Raw genomic sequence first — 18,264 nt, forward strand, 5'->3', positions numbered from 1 at the left:
GTGGTAACCAGGAGTTTTCAGTTTTGATCTTGAGGGCATGTATACAGACAGCAGATATGAATTGGAGCTACAGCACATTAAGCATGCTCATTGAGGCAGTGGAACCCGACTCCATGGGAGACAAGTGACCCAAGGTTTGGACAACTTCAGTGCCAGGTCAGATTGGAATGGTTGAGGTGTCAGGATTGGAGACAAGAGATGGACTGGTTCAGCTCGCTGTTCCGCGAGTTTGTTCAACTCTGTGCTGGACTGAGGCCTTCTGAATCAGCTTCTGTGGAACTTCTGAATTGGCTGTAGTTGCAGGTTTTTGCAAATAAAATGATGACATAATAACATTTATTGTACTCCAAAAACTGAACACGAAGTGCAATACCAGAACTTCACGTAATTACATCATCATGTCAGAGCAGCCTTTTAAAGTGAACCCCCAAACTCAATGTCGGTGGTTGTGAATTATGGACATTTCCACCAACTGTGTTACCTGACACAGGCCCGTCCCCCCCAGAATTCACTAAAACCAGCATTATGAGTCTGTCCAGAGCTCATTGACACGCTTATGATCATATTGTGACAGCAGATTCATGAGAGTGGAATCCTCCAAATCTTGGTGAGCTGGTTTAAGGCAACCTACCAAAACACATTCAGATTTGCCCCTCTTATCTATGATAAAAGTCCTTCCTCTCTGTTGCAAAACATGGAACAGGGGATTGTAAGGGGACCTAAGGAAATATTGGTGCACAACATGGTGGACAGAAACAAACGGGGTGGATTGTAAGTCAACAGGAACCCAAGAGTGCTGTATGCCATGATGGGGGATAGCAATAGGTGAAAAGGTATTGAACTTACTGAGGAGGGTGCAATGTTGTTAAGAGGCTGATCAGGTGATTGTGACATCAGGAATAAAACTACCTGGAACTCAATACACCATGGTGTGACATAGCTTAATGCCAAGGTTCTGAGCCATTACAACCCAGAGATCTGATATGAATTAGGGACCGCAGTCAGAGAAAATATCAAATGGGGTACCAAACCGAGCTGAAGAACGTGTGAGCCACTTCTGCAGTCATCGTCAATGTTTGAGGGATGACCTCTAGACTCCTGGTGGTATGGTCCACCATGGTAAGGAGATGGGTGAAACCATGGGAGAAGGGAAGAGGTCCCACAAGGCACACATTTACAAGTTCAATCCATCGCTCAGGGATCTCAAAAGGAACCAATGACGCCTGGACAGGACGGTTAACTTCTGCCCGCTGGCGATCCACACAGGCTGCACGCCAATCGCGCACTTCCTTTCTAAGGCAGTACCACACAATCTTTAGTACAATCAGTTTCTGTGAAGCCTTCCAGCCCAACGTGAGAGGCCATTGTGAGGGGATCCAGGAGTACCCCTGTTAACTGTTTGGAGAGAGACATTTATCATTGATGGTTTGTTTGGAAAGGGCAGAGAGAGACAGAGTTATTTACCACTGATATGTTGCTTTTGAAAAGAGAGAGAGAGAGAGACGAAGATTAATGGTTGGACTGTTACTTTAAGGCATTGGAAGTAACTTTGGATTTTTACTGAGTTTGGAGTTAGAGACAGCACCGAGCAGCTCGAAAGTTGCTATGGTGACCGAAGGCAATGTTAATTAATGGACACTCAATGTTATGATTTTCAGCACATTGTTGATGTTACTTTCAAGGACTTGTTGCCTGCTTGTACTCCTTTACAGACAAAGGAGGGAGGGACTCTTTGAATGACAGGTGATGCTCAGCCTGGTGAAATAAATGGGAGGTCAGATGATACAGACCTCAGGACACATGATCTGGACACAGAGTGAGCATTGTTGTGCCCGCAGAGAAAGTGGATTTTGGAGGATCGATCAGGTGGATTGATCCAAGTTGCTATTCCAGTTTGAGGAGAAGGGGTTGACTGGTGGGGAGTTGTCTATGTGTCCACCCTCGCCTGGGTGATAGCTCCACCACAGAAGACCGGTCCCCCTGGTTAAAGTCACAGTCGGTGACTTGTAAAGGATTTCGGAGGACGACGAGAAGATCAGGGGCATCAGCTCATCTGAAGACTCAACTCACTCTCTCTCTCTCTCTCCATCACTACTCAACTAAATACCACGAACTGAACTGAACTGAACTTCACTCAACATCGTAAGACTATATCTTTTTACCCCTAGACTTAAAGAAGCTTGGTTTTTTCATACATATATATATTCCACACTTCCTTATGTATATAATCATTGCTAATTTAATTTATTTAATTTGATTTATCTACGTTTATATTACTGTATTGCGTAGTTACTAATAAATATTAGTAGTTTATAGCAATACGAGACTCCAAAGTGTTTTCTATTTCTGCTGGTTCTTTATCCCTGTCACGGGGTCCATGACATAAATTGGGGGCTCCTCTGGGATGTGAACAAATTGGCTGAGAGGCTGGTTTGAATTGATTTGGGGAAAATCCCTTTTGAATTTGGACTGTTGATTTGGTTGTGTGGAAAAACAGCAGAAATGGATGTTAGAGACTTTCTGAAATCACCAGACCTGGGGACTTTGAAGTTTGCTAAAAAGTATGAGTTGCAGGACATTGCTAAAGAATTGAGAATTGAGATAAAGAAGAGTGTGAGTAAGGTAGAAATTCAAAGGGAAATAGTTGAATATTATATAGATAAGGGAACATTTGATGAGGAGGCGTTAGAGGTGTTCGTGGAAGGTGAACCTACTGAGGATGAGCTTCAGCTTCTGTTGGAAATAGTAAACAGGGAGCATGAACTGCAATTAAAACAGCTCGAGAGAGAAGCCAGAGAGGCAGAGAAATGGAGAGAGGAAGCAGCAAAACAGAGAGAAGAGGCAGAAAGACAGAGACAGCTCGAGAGGGAGAAGTGGCAACGTGAAGATCACGTGGCAGAAAGGCAGTGACAGTTTAAAAGGGAGAGGTTGCAGCAAAGAGGTTTAGTGTCGGACTCTGATGATTCTTACAGCTCGGAAGGGCTAGTTTTGTGTGATGAATTTAAAAGTTATGTTCCTGATGAGGTAAGGGCACACCCAGTGGCAGAGGATGCCCCTACCCTGCAGGGGTCTGTTGAGAAAGCAGACGAAGAAGTTTTAACCCATGAGGGTGAGTTTATTCCAGAAAGGAGTTTGTCAGAGAATAGATGGGAGGTTCGAGATGACCTTGAATTTGAAACTGGGACAAGTGATGACAGCCCAGAAGAGGCAGTTGTTCCGATTGAATGTGTTCAGGTTGTTGAAGTACCTGTGAGTTCACAGGATTCTGAACCTCATGTTGAGGCTCGGTTGAAGTCTGAGGTGGCTGACTTGGTTGAAAGGGAATGCAGTCCTTTTGTGTCAGATGGACTTGGTTCAGTGAGTAAGGGGTTAACCTTGGTACCAGTGGAATGTGAGGATTCTCAGTCATTTGTAGTAGACCGTGTTTTAAAAGTCAGTCATGAAGTGGACCCTGGTGAGTTCAGTGTTGTTGAAAATAATGGGAAAGTGCTGTTCCTGGACTTTTGGATAAAGTGCTGGAAAATGTTGGATTGGTTGCGCGACCTTTGACCCTGCTTGCAGGACAAAGGCCTGCTGAGGCAGGATGTGCTAGTTTGTTGGATTTTGTGTGGACATTTGGAAGTAAGCATCTGCAAGGTCATGCTGTTGTTCAGAAAAATTATTGTGGTTTTGGAGTGGAGGTTGCCATGGATACAAGTCGAAGTATAGGTCGTAATGAGATAGGTAGTTTATTTGGTCTCTTTCGTATTCTCATCAGCCTGATGATGGTACTGAGTTTAATAAACAATGGAGGCATGTTGACAGCTCTCCAAGATAAGAGTGTTTCAGCAATTCAGCTAATGAGCAAAGTTGCTATTGAGACCTGTGATAGGAAAACCAGAGGTTTAAATTATGATGTGTCAGAGACTTTTCTACCTTCTAGATTTCAGCAGGACTTAGAGGGTAGTACAATTGATAAGAGTAAGGTGTATAAGAAAGGTTTGTCTTTGTTGAGAAAGGAATGTATCGAGGAACAGGAGTGAGATTCTGGAATGGTGGTTTTAAGGGAGATGGCTCTCACAGGACAGGAGGTTCAGAGAAAGTCAGTGGGATGTTACCTTAAAGATGTGGTGTTGACGAGGAGGTGGAGACCAGCCACTGTGTCTGCAAGTCATGTGGTGGTTTTGAAAGGTTACAAGGCTGAAATTTTAAACATGGCTTACAGTATGCCTTTAGGTGGACATCATTGTGTGAGAAATGAGGAAAATTGGAACGAGGGGGTTCCTCTCCTTTTACTTATTGGTGGAGATTCGATTCAGAAGGCAGTGAAGGGTAATTTGTTGGAACCTGTGTTCAGTTACAGGCCAAAAGGACCTTTGACCCTACTCAGAGAATTCTGGAAGGGAATTAGTAAGCTTTGTGACTTTTCTAAGGAAAGTTTACAAAATGGTTGAGTCAAAATAAGACACTTGTTTACTGAAATTGCAGCTGGGAGAATTGTCTTAGAACAAAATGGAATCGTGAAATCTGATAATGGAATGGAAAAACATGTTTTCTCACTGAATCAAGATGTCAGAATTCCATTGTTTTGAAAAATATTACTGATAAGGTCCACCAGTTGGACCCAAAGCCGAAAAAACAAGTACAAGGACTAATTGATGTTTTGAAACGGTATCTTCACAGAGTGAACTTTGAGAAAAGTAAAATGGTTGAAGAAGGAATTAGAAACAAGAAAGAACAAATAAAGAGAATGGATGACGGTATTGATAGAGTGGGGAAGGCTAAATACCTTATTAAGATTGACTTGTTAAAAGGATACTGGGGTGTTCCTTTAACAGAGAGGGTTAAAGAGATATCAACATTTGTGAGACCGTCTAGACTGTATGAATACAATGTTTTACGCTTCGGGATGAAGAATGCTCTAGAAACATTTCAAAGGATAATCAGTTCTGTGATTGGAGGATTAGAAAGCACAGGGGTTTATATCAATGATTTAGTGGTCTGGAATGACACGTGGGAAGAGCATATTGCAGCTGTAGAGAAACGGTTTGACAGACTTTCCAAGGCCAATCTTACGGTGACCTTGCTAAAAGTGACTTTGGCCATGCCACAGTCACGTATCTGGGTTATGTGGTGGGCCAAGGCCAAATGTCTCCTGTACAGGCCAAGGCTCAAGCTATTGCTGAAGTTCCTGTTCTGCCTGACAAGAAAGCTTTAAGAAGGGTTTTAGGAATTGTTGGGTATTATAGAAAATTATGGAAGAACTTTGCTGACATCACTCTCCCCCTAACAAAGCTCCTAGGGAAGAGTGAAAGGTTTGAATGGAGTGACCTTTGCCAGGAGGCATTTGAACATTTGAAAACCATCCTGTGTTATCATCCTGTGCTCAAAGCACCTGACTTTTCAAAGCCATTTTCTATAACAACAGGTGTTAGTGATGAAGCTGCTGGGGCAGTACTGTTACAGAGGGAGTGCATGACATTGAACATCCAGTAGCTTATTTCTCAAAGAAATTTAATGTACACCAGAAAAATTATTCAACTGTCGAAAAGGAATTGCTAGCACTTATTCTGGCTTTACAATATTTTGAGGCCTATGATCAGAGACCTCAAAACTTTCCGTTGCTCAGAGACCACTTATGGTTTACATGGGTTATAATCCGTTGATGTTTCTAACTAAGATGAAGGATAAAAATAGGAGGTTTTTAAATTGGAGTCTAGCATTGCAGGAAGGTGACTTAATAATCAAACATGTGAAAGGTACTGACAATGTTATAGCTGATTAGTTATCCAAATGTTAAGTTGAAAACTGTAACCATTTTTGCTTTGTCATCTGATGGTTTTTTCCCTATATTGTTTAAAACCCTGTAATGGACATTTAAAAAACCATCGTCTTCGATAATTTTTTTTCCCTGAGCAAGGGGAGTGTGAGGGGATCCAGGAGTACCCCTATTAACTGTTTGGAGAGAGACATTTATCATTGATGGTTTGTTTGGAAAGGAGAGAGAGACAGAGTTATTTACCACTGATATGAACAGTTGGACAGTCACTTTAAGGCATTGGAAGTAACTTTGGATTTTTACTGAGTTTGGAGTTAGAGACAGCACCGAGCAGCTCGAAAGTTGCTATGGTGACCGAAGGCAGTGTTAATTATTGGACACTCAATGTTATGATTTTCAGCACATTGTTGATGTTACTTTCAAGGACTTGTTGCCTGCTTGTACTCCTTTACAGACAAAGGAGGGAGGGACTCTTTGAATGACAGGTGATGCTCAGCCTGGTGAAATAAATGGGAGGTCAGATGATACAGACCTCAGGACACATGTTCTGGACACTGAGTGAGCATTGTTGCACCCGCAGAGAAAGTGAGTTTTGGAGGATCGATCAGGTGGATTAATCCAAGTTGCTATTCCAGTTTGAGGAGAAGGGGTTGACTGGTGGGGAGTTGTCTATGTGTCCACCCTCACCTGGGTGATAGCTCCACCACAGAAGAGCGGTCCCCCCGGTTAAAGTCACAGTCAGTGACTTGTAAAGGATTTCGGAGGACGACGAGATCAACAGCATCAGCTCATCTGAACCCTCAACTCACTCTCTCTCTCTCTCTCTCCATCACTACTCAACTAAATACCACAAACTAAACTGAACTGAACTTTACTCAACATCGTAAGACTATATCTTTTTACCCCGAGACTTAAAGAAGCTTGTTTTTTTCATGCATATTTCTATTCCACACTTTCTTATATATATAATCATTGCTAACTTGTTTGATTTATCTACATTTATATTACTGTATTGCGTAGTTACTAATAAATATTAGTAGTTTATAGCAATATGAGACTCCAAAGTGTTTTCTATTTCTGCTGGTTCTTTATCCCCGTCACGGGGTCTGTGACACCACATCTGGCGTCAAAAGCAGTCTGTTAAATACAATGTGATCAAGGACTTAGTTCCACCTCTGAATATCTGGTACAGGTGTGTGCCTATTGTTTCATGGTTGGTATCCTTCCAAGCTTAAGAGGAATTCTGTTAAGTGCCTCACCCTTCTCTGCAGAAGGAAATCTGGGGCTGACTCTCTTAACCTATACAAATCTATACTTCTTTACTCTATGCTTTCCATTAGTTATAAGAATACTCTATAACCAATACACCAATATTTCAATTAATAGTTCCCTCTTCCTTTAGTGTGATATCTTCCATTTTATATTTTGTGGGCATTGTATGATTATAAAATATTGGAGTTTCACCGCAATCAATCACCAAGTGGGATTCATAAGAAAGGGTAAATAAAAATATCGCAAGTTCAAGTGGAGGGTCATTCTTGGGCCAGTATTTAGAGTGGCTTTGGCTCATCAGACTTGAGCGAGGTGAAGTATATGGTAAATCTCTCTCGTTTTGCTTTTAATTGTTCATTGCTCATCAGTTAGGGCATGATAGTGTAGTGAGAATAGCTCCAAGGACATCGTTTTGTACAGTATGTCAGATGTGGGAATTCTGGGAGACCTCCAGTTTCCCAGAAAATTATATTGGCACCGAGCTGCTGCTGCTGAGAGACCACATTAAGGAACTGGAGCTGTACCTCAATAACCTTCAGCTCATACGGGAGAATGAGGAGGTGACAGATAGGAGCTACAGCGAGGTAGTCACCCCTAGGTTGCAGGAGACAGATAACTGGGTGATTGTCAGGAGAAGGAAGGGAAGTACACAGGCAGTGCAGAGTACCCCTTTGACCGTTCCCCTCAATAATAAGTATACCACTTTAGATATTGTTGAGGGGCATGACCTACCAGGGGGAGCCACGGTGACTGGGACTCTGGCACAGAGTCTGGTGCTGTGGCCCAGAAAAGCAAAGAGGTGAAGAGGTGATAGGAGAATTCATAGTCAGAGGAACAGAGATGAGATTCTGCGGGCACAATAGAGACACCCAGATAAGATGTTGCCACCCAGGTGCCATGGCCAGTGTAGTCTTGGATCTGGTCCATGAAATTCTCAAGGGAGAGGGTGAGCAGCCAGGAGTCTTGATACATATTGGCACAAATGACGTAGATAGACAGGGTGAGGAGGTCCTGAAGAGGAATTTTATAGAGTTAGGTAGAAAGCTGAAAAACTGGATCTCCTGTGTAGTAATCTCTGGATTGCTGCCTATGCCATGCACCAGTGAGGGCAAGAATATGTGAATTGGAAGTGAATGTGTAACTGAGGAATTGTTGCTGGGGGCAGCGATTCAGATTGTTGGATCATTGGGATCTCTTCTGAGTAAGGTACGACCTGTACAAAAGAGATGGGTTACACCTGAACCAAACGGGGACTAATATCCTTGTGGGCAGGTTGACTAGAGTTATTCGGGAGTGTCTAAACTAATTTGGCAACAGTATGTGAACCAAAGTGATCATGCTGAAGATGAAGTTGTTGGTTTACAAACAGGGGCAATGTGTAGTGCGGAAGGGCTGGTGATTGGGCAAAATTGCAGTCAACAGGATGAGCTGCAGTGTAAAATGTGGACAAAATTGAAAAGGTTGAATATAGGACTGATGGTGTTGTATTTGAATGCATGCAATGTACGAAATAAGATAGATGAACTTTCAGCACAGATATGGATTGGCATTTATGATGTTGTGGGCATCACTGAATCATGGCTGAAAGGAGATTATAGCTGGGAGATTAACGTTCAAAGATACCTATTGTATCAAAAGAACAGGCAGGTAGGGAGACATCTGGTGTGGTTCTGTTGATAAAAAATGGAATCAAAACATTAGAAAGAGGTGACATAGGGCCAGAAGGTATGGGATCATTGTGATTAGAACAAAGGAACTGCAAGGGTAAAAAGACCCTTTTGAGAATTATATAATACTCCCAAATAGCAGTAAGGATGTAGTTAACAAATTACAATGGGAGTTAGAAAATGCATGCGAAAAGAGCAATGTCCGAGTAGTTAGAATATGCAGGTAGATTGGAAAAATCAGGTTAGTGCTGTATCCCAAGAGGAGGAATTTCTAAAATGCCTAAGAGATGTCATTTTAGAGTAGATTATGGTTGAGCCCACTTAGGGGTCAGCTACTCTGGATTGGTTGTTGTGCAATGAACCGCAATTGATTAGAGAGCTTAAGGTAAATGAACCCATTGGGGAAATGATCATAATATGATAGAATTCACCCTGCAATTTGAGAAGGAGAAGCTAAAGTCAGATGTATCAGTATTGTAGTAGAGTAAAAGAATTACATAGGCATGAGAGAGGAGTTAACAAAATTGATTGGAAAGGAACACTGGCAGGGATGATGGCAAAGCAGTAATGGCTGGAATTTCTGAAAGCAATTCAGAAGGCACAGGATATATAGATGACAAAGAAGAAGAATTCTAAAGGCAAGATGGCACATGCATAGCGAAGAAGGAAAGTCAAATCCAACATAAAAGCCTGTCACGTGATCGGCAACAATGAATATATCGAGTCAGGATTTATAAACAAACAAATCTTTATTAAACCCTGATAAACAATGAAAAAAAAATGAAAACCCTAACCGGAAGTAAATGGGTATGCGGCCATTCAGTAAACCGTTACTCAGTACTAGTTCTCAAAGCGATAAATGCGAAACCAGTTCTTAAAGTGATAAATTCAAACACAGTTCTTCGAATGGGAAATTTTAAAGTCCAAGAGATTTATATAGTCAATTAGGAGAGACTTTCATGAAGTAACAAATTCCTCGAAGACACGATGTCACTGCCACTCCCAGTCGGATCCTGCGTCATCCACATGATTCACAACGATGGAAATAAAAGAGTTTTAAAGGCACTGACCTTCCTCCTCCGTAGAATAGATCTTGCACAGCCTTTCTGCCACTTTTAGCAGAGACTATCTCATGCCGATCACTCTTTCTTGAACGAATTCAATAATGGTCGATCCCTTTCAAACCCGTCCAATGTCTCCTTCAGGGTCCTGTCTTCACTCTCCAATGTTACTGAAAAGATACATTAACAAACCCGGCAGGGATTGTCAAACTGCCGGCTCAGACTTCTGTACCTTACATTAGAACATAAAACTCCATTTAAAATCAAAACTGTGACATAATGCAACTAAGCAGCGTATCTCATTGACGTTCTAACTGGAAAACTAATTGCGTCACCAGGGGTCTTCCCTTTTATACCCGTGGTGAACATGTCATCACGTGACTTCACATCGGCGGGAAAATTGCATCAGGTGACCTCCAAAGGACAATTACATCATTCTCACAAGAAAGTCACAAGATCTCCTTGAGGTATGTAACAAGCCAAAGAGAGGATATATAATACAGCAAATAGTAATGGGATCTTAGAGGATTGGGAAGCTCTTAAATACACTCAGACCTCGCTTATTGCTGAGGATGCCTTCCTTAGAGGTGGGATGCTATTTAAATCAGCGCTATGCAAATCGGTGCTCTGCGGGGTCATTGTAACATTATGTAAATGGACTTGTGTGCCTGATGAAAGGATCAAACTTGACATATATGATATGTTATTTTATATATATATAATAGTTCATGGAATGATAAGCTCACAAATAGGCCTAATCTGTATATCAGTGGAGCAGCAACACATCGCAGTAGCAGTGGAGGGAAGTGGGTGGTGGTTATATCTCAGAGGAGGGTCCAGGTTGTAGGTCCTCCTCTAACTTTGGCTTCTTCTTCAAGTAGGCATCAAGAGTTGACTGCCTTTCATTGTTTCCTCTCATGAAGCAGTTCTCAGTAGCAGCAAATCATGTTGAGAACACCTCTCTTTGCCTTATTGCTTCATTCCTAGTCAGGGTCACTATTGATTAACTGGTCCATGATTTGTCTGATCGTGGTGATGCTGAGGAATTTTGCAGAGAGGTTTCTTGCTGGTGTTTCCTATTCTCCATCCGGGTCCTCAGCTTCACCCAGGATGTGTTGCTCTGCCAATTCTCAAAGCTCTTCATTATTACAGCTCTCACCATGAGAAGGCATTCTTTTCCAAAATAAGCCCATTTCATCTACATTGAAGACAAGCTCGGGAGGATAATCATCATTTTCGACTATGGGCTTCAGTGTTGCAGGAAAATCCTGGGCTGCTTTGCTGTCTGCACTAGCTGCTTCACCGGGATGCATATGCTATGGAGGATACTGCTCTGTTTAAATCTATCAGACCAACCTCTGCTGGCTGTGAATGTTACTGACATACGTTCTTCTTCTGACTGAAGATGCTTCTTGCCTTTTCCGTTACTATCAGCTGGCTTAGGGGCATGTTTCATTGGATTTGGTCATCCACCCATATATTTAGTCTATTTTCCACTTTTTCATGAAAATGGCTTCTTGAACGAGTCACCTTCATTGATGATAACATAGAGGGCATTGTTACATAAGCTTTTATCTTGTCTGCAGTTTTTACAATTGTTCTGATCATCGATGTAGCCAATATTAAAGAGGCACCAACATCAACCTGACACTCACCAGCTTCCAAAAACTGTATCACTTGCAGTTTCACATCCATGCTAATGCATTTCCTAGGCACCTTAGATGTACAATCCTCACTGGAAGCTGCAGGCCATTTTCCAGACACTATGGGTGAAAAATGGAACAAATTGGTGAGGTTACATGCTGATGATAATTGGGCAGAGCTTTCTTCAAACAGGCCTGGTTAAAATTGCTGACTATAATTTGAAAACCATTGGGATGGGTTGTTTCTTGCCTGCCGACAACATCATGCACTTTTGCGAGTGTTCTTTGTCAGGGGAACAAGAGATCGACATTACCCCCACATCTGAACACCAAAGAAAATTGACTAAAAGCACATGGTGTCTCCTTTTTCCTTACCAGAGTTCGCGGCTTGATCCATTCTGAAAATCGTAAAACCTTCTGGTCTGACCACCATGTCTGGCATGTCTGCTGATAGACAAGTCTCAATGCAGCAAACAATTGAGATCAGCCTCATCTACCTACGGTACAGCAGCCTTGCCCAGAGATGGTCAATATTACTTTCTAGTGACTGCACATCCGTCAACAAGATGGTGGGTAGAGGAGGACTCATCTCTCAGCATTTCAGCCTTGTTTGAATCCTGCCTCTCCTGTTGCGCTTCTGGTCATGGTAATGACCCTTAAAGACACTGTGCTTAACTGTTCTACATGTAACTGTTGACCGTGAGATCTGGTGTTATCTGAAGCAATTTCATAGGCTGTTGTTAAGAGGAAATTTACATACTGCAGACTGCAGTGAAAGTAATTCAAAATAAATATTCACTCAGACTCCTATATAATGCTAACCCACATAAAACTGATTTGTTACAACATGGTCATTCAATTCTTTATTGAAATTTTTAAAAATGACAAAAATTCATTCTAAACAACACTTAAAACTTTTCAAAAGTGACCGGTATTAGAGTAAACATTCAGTCAATGAGAGTGCTTTACATATTCACAGGCAATCCTGTATCAGTTAACGCTCTGCCTCCCCTGTGTGTCTAACCAATAACTTGGTCCACTATGGAAGACACCAGCACTATGGTGGAAGTTCAAGAGTGTCAAGGATCAGAAGTGTGTGAAGTTGCTATTACTATGGAGAAGGTTCTTGGGAAAATGAAACATCTGAAGGTATATAAGTCACCTGGACCAGATGCTGTACACCCCAGTGCTCTGTAAGAGGTTACTGAAGAGATTATGGAGGCATTAGTAATGATCTTTCAAGAATCACTAGATTCTGGAATGGTTCCAGAAGACAAGAAAATTGCAAATGTCACTCCACTCTTCAAAAAAGGAGAAAGGCAGAAGAAAGGAAATTATCGGCCAGTTAGTCTAATCTCAGTGGTTGGGAAGATTGTGCTGTCGATTATTAAGGATGAGGTCTCAGGGTACTTGAATGCACATGATAAAATAGGCCATAGTCAGCATGGTTTCCTCAAAGGAAAATCTTGCCTGACAAATCTGTTGGATTTTTTTTAATGAAATAACAAGCAGGATAGACAAAGAAGTACCAGTGGATGTTGTGTACTTAAATTTTCAGAAGGCCTTTGACAAGGTGCCATGAATGAGGCTGCTTAGCAAGTTAAGAGCCCATGGTATTACAGGAAAGATACCAGAATGGATAAAGCAGTGGCTCATTGGCAGGAGGCAAGGGGTGGGAATAAAGGAAGCCTTTTCTCATTGGCTATCAGTAACTAATAGTTTCCACAGGGGTCCTGATTTTTTTTTACATTATATGTCAATGATTTGGTTGACGGAATTGATGGCTTTGTTGTAAAGTTTGAAATAACACACAGATAGGTGGAGGGACAGGGAGCTTTGAGGAAGTACAGAGGCTACAGAAAGACTTAAATGTATTAAGAGAATGGGCAAAGAAATGGCTGATGGAATACTGTGTCTGGAAGTGTATGGTCATGCACTTTAGTAGAAGAAGTAAAAGGGTAGACTATTTTCTTAAATGGAGAAAAAATATAAAAATCTGATGTATAAAAGGGCTTGGGAGTCCTCGTGCAGGATTCCCTAAAGGTTAATTTGTGGGTTGAGTCCGTGGGGAGGAAGGCAAATGCGACTTTAGCATTCATTTCAAGAAGACCAGAATATAAAAGCAAGGATGTAACGTTACGGTTTGATAAAGCGCTGGTGAGGCCCTACTTGAAGTATAGTCAGCAGTTTTGGGCCCCTTCGAAAGGAAGGATGTGCTGACACTGAAGAGGGCTGAAAGGAGGTTTACAAAAATTATTCCAGAATTGAATGGATTTTCATATGAAGTGTGTTTGATGACTCTTGGCCTGTATTTAGAAGAATTCAGAAGAATGAGGGGTAATCTAATTTAAGCCTATCAAATGTTGAAAAGCCTTGTTAGAGTGGATGTGGAGAGGATGTTTCCTTATCTGGGAGAGTCTAGGACCAGAAGACACAGCCTGAGAATAGAGGGGAGTCCTTTTTGAATAGAGATGAGGAGGAATTTCTTTAGCCAGCGAATGTTGAATCTGTGGAATTTGTTGTCACAAGTGGATGTGGAGGCCAAGTCTTTACGTATCTTTAAAGCAGAGATTGATAAATTCTTGACTGGTCAGATTGTGAAAGGATGCAGGGAGAAGGCAGGAGATTAAGTCTGTGAGGGAAAATGTATCAACTGTGATGAAATGACAGAGGAGACTCGATGGGCCAATTGGCCTAATTCTACTCCTATATCTTACGGTTTTATAGTCTTGTGGAATAATTGATTTGCTAAACCTCTTTCCTCTAAATAACCTTTCCTTTCAGATCATCCGTAAGGTGCATTTCATTGATCAACTCTTTAGTTCACCAGTTAGTTAACTTAATATTTCTCAATCTATTTATATTTTCCTAAGGATTCTTTAAGATATCATTGTTTATTAATATATTACATATTCTAATAAAATATTTGTAAAATTATGACTTATTTATGCATTAAATTAAATTTCAACAATACTATTTTACTACTTTTATTTCCCACTTTTTAATTATCGCTAGGTAGCTTAATTTCATGCCTTATTATTTGAAGCTATATTCATATCTAATTAACACACATCAAAGTTGCTGGTGAACGCAGCAGGCCAAGCAGCATCTGTAGGAAGAGGTGCAGTCGACGTTTCAGGCCGAGACCCTTCGTGAAGGTAAGTGAGTTAGTCCTGACGAAGGGTCTCGGCCTGAAACGTCGACTGCACCTCTTCCTACAGATGCTGCTTGGCCTGCTGCGTTCACCAGCAACTTTGATGTGTGTTGCTTGAATTTCCAGCATCTGCAGAATTCCTGTTGTTCATATCTAATTAACAGTTCTTTGTAAACAAAGTGAGATATAACAAAATCATATTGAAATGTTGTATTTTGATATTATTATAAAATATGTCTTCTCCTAAACATTCTTATTAACTATATTAAAGACGTTATTAGTGACGTTAATTGCACAAAATATCTTATGATGTTTGATTAGCAAATACATGTATCACATCTAGAATTTATTTTTAAAATAAGTCTGACCAGAATTATCATTCTTCTGAAAATTTATAAGGAGGATCATTTGGCATTCAATCATAATTAATGCTAGCATGTTGAGTATGGTTTTAATTAATTCATATAAAATATTAAATCATTGATTGTAGCCAAAGTCGATTTCTGCATGTTTGAAAATGCCGTAGTCCAGTGCCTTATTTATTCAATGCACGGAAGTCTCTTAAACTCAGCTGTTACATTCTGACACACACTATTTGATTTCCTCTTAAAATCTGATCCAAGCTGACAACTCATAAGTTCAATTGAATTCTTTAGGCACTCTATAGATCCTCTGTACAATCCACACACAGTCAAAACAACAGCGAGGAGGAATGTGAATAGAAACAAATATGAAGTAGTGGAGTAGGCTGCAACCTGTGTGCACCAAATAAATAAAGATGCACAGAGGAAAGGCTGAGTCTTATTAAGTTTTAATATTTCAAAATAAACTCCAGTCACCAGTCTCCGAAGTTTGACAAAAAGTATCCTCGGAATCAAGAAGAGTTTGTATTCTCCCTGGCCTTGTGTCTACCATGCAAACTCATTTCGGAATATTAGAATAGGACAAGATAGACTGGGAATTGCATATTTCAAAACAACATAGAAGCAGGCCATTCAGTCCATTGAGGCTATGCTAGCTTTTAGACAAGCTGCATCATCCCTATTCTCCCATTTATTTCCCTGCATTTCACTCTGTCTCACATAGACTAGCTCTTGCCTGATTTTCCTAATACCCATCTACAGGGTAATTTAGATTGGCATTTCCTAACCTCCACATTTTATGGGATGTGGAATACAACTGGAAGACCACCTGATCCCATGTGTGTAAACTCTGCACAGACGGTACCAGAGGTCAGGATTGAACCTGAGATGTTGAAGTTGTGAAGCAATAGCTCTACCATCTGTAACATTGTGTTGCCTTATCACATCATCTGCTGAACTGTGTCCAAGAATTTAATATTAAAATGTATGCAAACAAAATCCAACCACTTTGCACAATGTCATTTCTTTTTCTGGCACTTGTGGTTATTGTGTCCAATTAATTAATGTTTTATTTATTGTGTAATTAATATGACATGCCTTGATTAATAGCATTTTTTTTATATTCAACTACTGATACATTGCAAACATATTCCAAAAGCCTATTCAAGAAAAAAAAAACAAATTAGTTTTAAACATGCAATAACAGCAAGCTTCCCTTTGTTCCAATGATATTGATTTTTCTCATAACTGTGTAGGGCTCCAGTTCCATGGTCGTATTCCGTCCTTTGACTGTTAGCTGTATCGAGAATGATTTTAACACTCCACTGTAGGACAACTGATATCTACATCTCACAAAGTTCAAAGTAAATGTTACTATCAAATATTTGTATGTCACTATAGACAAACCTGTGGTTCATTTTCCTGTGGGCACATTCAACAAATCTATAGAATAGTAACTATATCAGGATCAATGAAAGATCAACCATTCAACTATCTTCTTTTCTCTCTCTCTCCTCTTTCTTCACTTCTCCTCTCTTTCTCGCTCTCTCTATGTGTCTCTCTTGTCTCTCCCTCCTAGTTCACCATGTCTCAACATCTTGCTCACCACGACTCAATATTCTCAATTGCCATTTACAATACCTTGGTTATCATTAAGGTCCATTGCCAACTGAAAAACAGTGCAGACCGCTATCCTTGGTGGCTTGTATTAGAGCTGACTAAATAATTGAGACACTACACCATTCTCCGCTGTCAATATTTAATTACACTAAAGCTAGTTGATGAGTTAGTATTACAATCCAGCATTCTAACCTGCAGACTACAGGACAAGAAATAAAAGTTATATAAATGCATTAGTGAAAATTCAGCAGTATCTTCTAATGATGCATTCTTTGGTTAAGTAGGGCCTCTTGAACTGAATCAGAAAGGATTCAGCAAACATAAGTACTAATTATTCAAAAGCTTTTACTAAAAAGTTAACCTTGGCCAGATGCTGCTCTGGATTTGTAAGCAATTGAGGACAACTCCACCCTGATCTGGGAATCCAAAGGCTGTGTTCCAGACAAAATAATTGTCCTTTTCAAAAGTACGTGGTCATACATATGCAACATTTCATTAATGATTGGTTTGACTGAGCCACAAAGTAAGGATAGTGTTTCTATGTAATGATTTATCTCTTCAGAAGTCTGCATCACTGCACCAGTTCTCCAATGATTGAAGAGGAGTGTCTGAAATAAAGTAAAATGATGAATAGATTTTAGGAATTAGTAAATTGCTCATGCTGTCAAGAACGGATACAAATTATATTGCTCTTCTTTACTTTATAAGCAATTTGATGATAATTGGTGATAGGCCTGTAGATACGAGAAGAGCAGAGTGTCAGATGATAGGGAATGTAACAAAGTTAATTGAGCACTGTTCTTTAATTTATTATTGTCTTAGATGTCTTATTATAAGACAAAATAAGGCAGGAAATGTGCAAAAATGGACAAGATGAGATATAAATGAGCATATAAAACAACAAAGATAAGCCCCAAGGTACCAAAGACGGCATATTCAGAGAGTATTCTGTCACTTTATTTAATTGGTACCTTTCTTTTTAGGAAATGCTGCTGCTGAATAGTCAAAGGAGAGTTGATATCTGATGTATCTGAGCTAACTAATGCACAATGACCAACACTAAACAGACCCCTGGATATCTGAGAGTAGATAACATGTAAACATATGCAGGAAGTGGCAATTCTTCCATTTCTCAAAAACTTTAGTAAAAATTACAAAACAACCAAGGGGCGTATCTGAAGTTAATGAGTTCAAGTTCCGTTGTATATACTTCAGCAGAATATCATAACTGACATCCCAGTACATGCTAAACTGAGAGAGGTACTACCTTTCATATGAAATGTTAAACCAAGACCTTCTCTCCAGCCTCAAAAGTAAATAAATATTACACAACATTATTAGAGGGATGGAGTTATTCCACCTGGAGGACCAGTTAATATTTATTCCTCAATCCAATCATCAGGAAATAAGCTGTCTGCTCATTTGTCTCATTCTCAATATTTTCAAGATGGTGCTGCGTATGGTGGCCGTGTTGCGAGCTCTATTCCAAATCTACAGTATACCACTAATTTCTACAATTTTGTTAGCATTTTCTGTTCAAGTAGCTGAAAGTCACATCAGATGCAATAGACTGACCCTTCTGAACATCGGAACAACGGCCTTTACTCATTATGTGCCGCTTTTCCTACACTGGGAAACCCTGCCTGCACGATCCATGGAAGACTCACCTCTTACACCACCACTACCTCGGAAGAAGTGCTGGAGGCGAGGGAGAAGGGCCGGCCTCC

General features: G+C 40.5%; 1 long non-coding RNA gene across 1 annotated transcript in view; it reads left to right on the plus strand.

The window, feature by feature from the left end:
• The first annotated feature begins 1,800 nt into the window (after positions 1–1,800).
• LOC134346991 (uncharacterized) overlaps positions 1,801–18,264 on the plus strand; it is a 136,644-nt gene continuing 120,180 nt past the window's right edge. The window contains exon 1 of the long non-coding RNA XR_010018057.1: positions 1,801–2,142. This is a non-coding gene — a long non-coding RNA (uncharacterized LOC134346991). The remainder of the gene's footprint in view (positions 2,143–18,264) is intronic.

This window comes from Mobula hypostoma, chromosome 5 (genome assembly GCF_963921235.1).
Source record: "Mobula hypostoma chromosome 5, sMobHyp1.1, whole genome shotgun sequence".
In the NCBI taxonomy this organism is placed as follows: Eukaryota; Metazoa; Chordata; class Chondrichthyes; order Myliobatiformes; family Myliobatidae; genus Mobula; species Mobula hypostoma.